This window comes from Oreochromis niloticus, unplaced genomic scaffold, assembly GCF_001858045.2.
Source record: "Oreochromis niloticus isolate F11D_XX unplaced genomic scaffold, O_niloticus_UMD_NMBU tig00007047_pilon, whole genome shotgun sequence".
In the NCBI taxonomy this organism is placed as follows: domain Eukaryota; kingdom Metazoa; phylum Chordata; class Actinopteri; order Cichliformes; family Cichlidae; genus Oreochromis; species Oreochromis niloticus.
In genome coordinates this window covers 34286-40461 of record NW_020328328.1, presented here as the reverse complement: position 1 = coordinate 40461, position 6176 = coordinate 34286, and the positions used below count along the sequence as shown (strand labels likewise).

The 6176-nt window shown below is 45.1% G+C and overlaps 1 long non-coding RNA gene across 1 annotated transcript; it reads right to left on the bottom strand.

Moving 5' to 3' along the window:
* Positions 1-2545: 2545 nt before the first annotated feature.
* LOC109200669 (uncharacterized) lies at positions 2546-3690 on the bottom strand. Its single transcript, XR_002060828.2, has 2 exons — positions 3504-3690; positions 2546-3424 (listed from the first exon to the last, which is right to left on the bottom strand). It is a non-coding gene; the product is annotated as an uncharacterized LOC109200669 (long non-coding RNA).
* Between the last annotated feature and the right edge of the window lie 2486 nt (positions 3691-6176).

The window sequence follows — 6176 nt, the reverse complement described above, 5'->3', positions numbered from 1 at the left end:
TGTTGTGTTCACAGATAACAATCTCCTTAGCTATTTGCAGACTGCTAAATTGGGAGCCGTAGAGCAGCGATGGGCCTCAGAACTAGCTGTGTTCAACTTTGAGATCAAATATAGGCTAGGTCCCAGCAATCGCAACGCTGATGCTTTGTCACGGCAACTGCATCCACAGAGTCCATCTGGCCTGCTTCCAGGGTTGAAGGTTCCACAGGAAGTGCAAGATCAGACAGATGTAGGACAACTGGGAAATGCTGTTGCCGCTACGTGTAGAGCCATAGCTGCCTTTCCATCCCGACCTAAAGCTGATCTAATATCCCTTCAAGCTGCTGACCCGGTAATTGGCCCTTTTTCACAGTATTGGGAAAGAGGGAGGCTGCCTACCAAGCAGGAAATGGGTAACGTAAGTAAGGGAGTGAGAAAGTTGGTGCAACAGTGGCCCAGAATCAAGTTGAAGGAAGGTGTCTTGTATCGTCAAGTTCAGACACCTGGTGATGGCCAAGTTTTGTTTCAACTGTTGCTACCCCAGTGCTTGCAAACAGAGGTCCTGAGAAGTTTACATGATGATCATGGGCATCAAGGCATTGGACGCACTACCAGCCTGGTGAGAGAAAGGTGTTTTTGGCCCTTTATGGCACGTGACATTGAGAAATATTGTCAGGAGTGCGATCGTTGTGTCTTGGCAAAGGCTGTGAAACCAAAAGTTCGTACATTCAGGGGGGGACTGGTGGCTTCTAAACCCCTGGAAATCATCGCCATTGATTTCAGTGTTTTGGACAAGTCTAGTGATGGGCGTGAGAATGTACTTGTGGTCACCGACGTATTTTCAAAGTTCTCTCAAGCATACCCTACAGTAGATCAACGGGCAAGTACAGTGGCACGGGTATTAACTGAAAAATGGTTTTATATCTATGGGGTCCCTAAGCGTATCCATAGTGATCAGGGAAAGAGCTTTGAGGGAGACTTGCTGAAACGTCTGTGCCACCTGTATGGCATAGACAAAAGCAGGACCACACCATATCATCCTGAGGGCAATGGACAATGTGAGAGATTTAACAGAACACTCCATGATCTGTTGCGCACGCTCCCTCCTGATAAGAAAAGAAAGTGGCCCCAATACTTGCCACAGGTATTGTATGCTTATAATACCACAGTCCACCGGCTTTTCACCTTATGAGCTTATGTTTGGTCAGAAGCCCCAGTTGCCCGTTGACTTCTTACTGGGGGCCTCCCAGTCGGAACCTATGTCTAGATCTGCGCAGGAGTGGGTAGAGGAGCATAAACAACGTCTAAGTTCAGTTTATGTGCATGCGAAAGAACAACTCCAACAAGCTGCAGAGAGGAGAAATAAACATTTTCAGCCAACAGTTACTTCCCTTCTCTCCCCAGGTACTCTGGTTTATCGGAAAAGTCATCCTTTAGGCCGCCATAAGATCCACGATGCCTGGGATCCTATGGTGTATGTTGTTGTGCAGAGTATGGACAAAGATGGCAGGGTTTACAAAATACGCCCTAGAGATCGTTCAGGTCCAGACAAGAACTTAAATCGGGCAGAGTTGAGAGTAATACCCTCAGGTATTGTAGCACCTGCTCCAGACGAATATCCTCCCTCTGACCCAGGGCTGGTAGTTGAGTCACCCCGGCAGTCAACATCAGATACACCAGATGATGACAGTGAGGCTGATGGAGTTGTACTCGCCCTTGTTCCACACCAACCCCAAGATCAGCTCCCTTCGGTATCTGTTCCAGAGCCTGCTAGTGAAACTAGGAGCATAGACTCGAGCAACTTGAACCCTGTGTCCATAGTTCCAGAACAGGCAGAGGAAAGTGGGATTGATAATAGGGAGAATGTTTTAGAGCAAGACTCAGGAACAGTTCAGGGGCGGCCTAAAAGTAGTACAGCAGGAAAGCATTCTAACCCCTTTAATCTCCCACGGTCAGTAAATCAGACTGTTGCTGTTCTCACTAGTGATTCACAGAGCTCTTTTGTCCATAATGTTTTGCCCCAAAATGTATTTAGGCCCTGGCAGTAAGTGGTCACCGGGACGGTGACCTTTCAAAACGGGGGCAATTGTAATGGGGAAGGCTTTAGGACCCAGGGGACCCAATGGAGGATATAAAAGAGGAAGTAGCAGCAGGTGCTCTTCATTCCCACTGACGAGCGGCTGTGAACAATGGTTGTGTGAGTAGGTGAAGAGCCTGAGAAGTTTTAATTGTCTGCTACACAAACAGTTGTTTTAAACCTCTACAGCAGAGGTTCGAGGTACAGGCTGTTTTTCTTTTAGTTCTTTTTTTACATTTGTTGAAATGTATTTGATGTTTATTGTATTTTATGTTTTTAGTAGTGATTTTTAGAAGACAAGCCAAGATAAGCCAGGTGTGCAGCAAACACAGTTGTCTGCTGGAGGTATGTTAACTTAATATATTTGACATTAAAAAAAGTATATTTATGCACTATAATCTAATTTATATTGTATTGCCTCCTGCAGGACAGGCTGCACATGTGAATTTGTCACTGTTTTTTTCCTCCTCCTCTTTTTGTTGCATTTATGGTTTTAGTAGGGTCACCTTTTAAAACTGTTTGTTTTTTATGCTGGGTTTGTTTTTATTTCTACTGGGCTGGTGCAATATTAGTCGGGCAACGTGCAATCCCTGAGCTGGGCTCTTACCTTAGGGGAATTAGGTCTTTTAGAGGTGCTCCGTGTGGATTTGCTGTGAACAAGTTTTATTAAGAGTGATTTTAGTGCCACCGATGATTGCCTGGACTAAAACACTTAGTGCATGCGATAAGTGTTCGGTTGGGCTCGTATTTATTTGGGGTGGATTTCTTTCTTTTAAAGTAACGAGCATCTGGGACCACCGGGGTAGAGCAAGCCCTCAGGTGATAGCTGCATTGCTGGCAGGTTGCACCAATAAAACTATACTGCAGTCGTTAGTGACTTTTTCTCTATTTTGATGTTTTAGGCCTTTTACAAACCCCTTGTGTTTTCTTTTAAAATAATAAATTTTGACATATTTGACTGATATTGACCCTCTTGTCCCGTTTATTCTGGGCTCGTTCCTGTAAGAGCTTTGGGCCTGAAAGTTTGCACAAGTCGTATAGAGGCCCTTAGCGAACACTCGGTGGCTTTTACCCGCTACATTATTTGGCGTTGTCGACAGGATCCAGGTCATATCAGTTACAGTGTTTTGTTTTTTATTTTCGGGTGGCCCTGTTTATTTTAGTAAGAGTGTTAGAGGAGAGGAGGAAAAAACAGTGACAAATTCACATGTGCAGCCTGTCCTGCAGGAGGCAATACAATATAAATTAGATTATAGTGCATAAATATACTTTTTTTAATGTCAAATATATTAAGTTAACATACCTCCAGCAGACAACTGTGTTTGCTGCACACCTGGCTTATCTTGGCTTGTCTTCTAAAAATCACTACTAAAAACATAAAATACAATAAACATCAAATACATTTCAACAAATGTAAAAAAAGAACTAAAAGAAAAACAGCCTGTACCTCGCACCTCTGCTGTAGAGGTTTAAAACAACTGTTTGTGTAGCAGACAATTAAAACTTCTCAGGCTCTTCACCTACTCACACAACCATTGTTCACAGCCGCTCGTCAGTGGGAATGAAGAGCACCTGCTGCTACTTCCTCTTTTATATCCTCCATTGGGTCCCCTGGGTCCTAAAGCCTTCCCCATTACATATTTAATAATCCACATTTCACTGTTTTACTCTTTGGTTCAGATGTGGATACTGTATTGTTCTTTCTTTGTGATTTTTTTATGTTTAAGTTGTTTATTGCTGGTTTTTAGTTTGGTTTTTTTTGTCTTTTTAGGAGCTGACACAGTCTCAATGGAGATGGGTTTTTGGGGGGGTAGCAGGAGGAGAGAAGCTGCAGAGAGGCGTGTAAGACTGCAACTCTGCTTCCTGGTCCCAACTCTGGATAGTCATATTTTGGGGGGTTTAATAAATTGGTCCATATTTCTAGAAATGAGAGCTGCTCCATCCAAAGTGGGATGGATGCCATCTCTCCTAACAAGACCAGGTTTCCTCCAGAAGGTTTGCCAATTATCTATGAAGCCCACATCGTTTCTGGGACACCACTCAGACAGCCAGCAATTTAAGGAGAACATGCGGCTAAACATGTCACTCCTGGTCTGATTGGGGAGGGGACCAGAGAAAACTACAGAGTCCGACATTGTTTTGGCAAAGTTACACACCGATTCAATATTGATTTTAGTGACCTCCGATTGGCGTAACCGGGTGTCATTACTGCCGACGTGAATTATGATCTTACTGTATTTACGTTTACCCTTAGCCAGCAGTTTTAAATTTCCTTCAATGTCGCCTGCTCTGGCCCCTGGAAGACAATTGACTACGGTTGCCGGTGTCTCTAGCTTCATGATGAGCTAGCTCTCTGTTCGCCTCGTTTCACGATCTCAGCTCTGCCAATTCATCCTCTCTGGGCCTCGAGCGAATCCCAGGGTTTCGGCACCAAAACTGTTGCGAAATCAGTTTTGCCCCGGTTCTTTTATTCGTCGAGGGATCCAGAGATGGCACCGGAACTCAGTAGTAATTTTTACAAAATCTTTATTCATCTTTATTCATCTTCATTTAAGCATGCACTTCTAGAAGGGAAGACGAGGCCGGTGTCCCTCTGAAACAATCTTCACCCCTTTGTTAGTTCCAGGCAGCTTTATAGGAGCGACCCCATCATAAAACCCCCATAATGTGCTCCAAACTCTATCTCTGTGTGTATGCACGAGCACGTGAGTGCCTGTGTGTGCGCGTACCTGTGTGTATGTGTGAGTGCACGTGAGTGAGTGTGCATGTGGATGTGTGAGTGTAACAGTTTAAGCACTATGTGTGTCTCTGGTACGTGACTCCCTAGGGGTCATAAAAACCCCCTCTCTTCCAGACCACAGTTATCAAGTTACAAATGTTGAGACCCCCACACAGGTATCCTCTGGGGAATTTCCACTCAGCATTAACTCCTTTTTGTCTTACTTTCACAGTTCAACTGGGGAGGGTCTCCTAAGATCTACTCCTAAGTTCATGACACAGTCAGGCCTTTATTTATATCCAGGGCAGTGTCAGTGTCTCTACCATAATTCTACATTCTATCTTAACACATTTCTAAACTCTAAAACAAACTAAACATTCCTACACTCTCAACTTAGCTAAGTGTGAGTTTGCCAAAGCTACAGTGACGTACTTAGGCAGGGAAGTGGGACGTGGACAGGTCCAGCCCATTGATGCCAAAGTGGCAGTGATTAAAGAGTTTCCCACACCTACCACCAGGCGTGAGTTGCGTAGGTTTCTAGGGATGGTGGGCTACTACAGAAACTTTTGTAAAAATTTCTCCTCTGTAGCCAAGCCATTGACTGACCTACTCAGCCCAAAGGTTGAGTTTATATGGTCAAGTGAGTGTCAAGATGCTTTTGAGAGTGCAAAAGCACTCCTCTGCCACACTCCTGTGTTAGCTGCACCTGATTTGACGCGACCATTCAAACTTGAGGTTGATGCCAGTGCTGTCGGGGCTGGGGCAGTGCTGTTGCAAGAAGACTTGCAGGGTTTGGACCACCCCGTTTGCTACTTTTCCCGCAAGTTCAATAAAAATCAGTTAAACTACTCCACTATTGAAAAGGAGACCCTGGCTTTGTTGTTGGCTCTTCAGCACTTTCACGTATACCTGGGGTCCAGCATGTTACCTCTTGTTGTGTACACCGACCACAACCCAGTCGTGTTCCTTGCTCGCATGTTTAATCATAACCAGCGCCTCATGCGCTGGGCTCTGTTGTTGCAGGAATACAACTTAAGTATTCACCACAAAAAGGGGTCTGAAAATGTTTTAGCTGATGGTCTGTCCCGGATGTAAACATGTGTTGCTGTGTTTGTTCTTTGTTTTTGTTCATTCTGTCTGCTTCTGCCCAACATAGTTGGTATTTTAAGGGGAGGGGTGTTACAGCCTCTGGCCTCAGGTGGCCCCGCCTTCCTCTATGGAAATCACAGTGTTCCAGGACTCACGGACGATTGGCTGCCCGGGGATCCCGTGATGCTCCAAGAGGCAATCAGTGGCTGATCGTGCCCACCTGTGGCTACAAAAGGCTGGAGGTCCTTCACTCAGTGGCTGCTGCTTAGGACTGAACATGCAGTTTGCCCTTCGTGCCTCCCTCTTCAATCT